The sequence below is a fragment of the Bison bison genome, unplaced genomic scaffold (assembly GCF_000754665.1).
Source record: "Bison bison bison isolate TAMUID 2011002044 unplaced genomic scaffold, Bison_UMD1.0 scf7180017863134, whole genome shotgun sequence".
NCBI classification, from domain to species: Eukaryota; Metazoa; Chordata; class Mammalia; order Artiodactyla; family Bovidae; genus Bison; species Bison bison.
In genome coordinates, this window is record NW_011493706.1 from 4525 (window position 1) to 4923 (window position 399).

Sequence of the window (399 nt, forward strand, 5' to 3'; positions counted from 1 at the left end):
TTGTTGCTCTGACCAGCCAGTCCAGGGAGCTGCTTGGGATATAGGTGGACCTCACGACTGCCCCACAGACAAACCTGAGGGTGACAGCCTGGGGCCCATGAAACTGAAGGCATGGTGCCCAGGTGTGGAGCCTGCTTGCCTCAGACGTGGCGCTGGAGTCCCACATGCCAAACTGCTGGTCCAGACACGGTGTGTGTGTAGAATGGCTGCTCCTAGGGAGGAGGAGAACCATAGTTGCACTGCGACTGAAGGTGCGTCAGAAAAGCGTGATGGTGGAGGCTCCCATTACCGAGTCCTGAGAGAGCTTTCCCAGGAGGGTTGACCACAGCGAGATACAGACCATCCAGGAAATGGAGTGGGGATCCCAGGTCCAGCCTCACATGTCAGTACTGTCCCCAC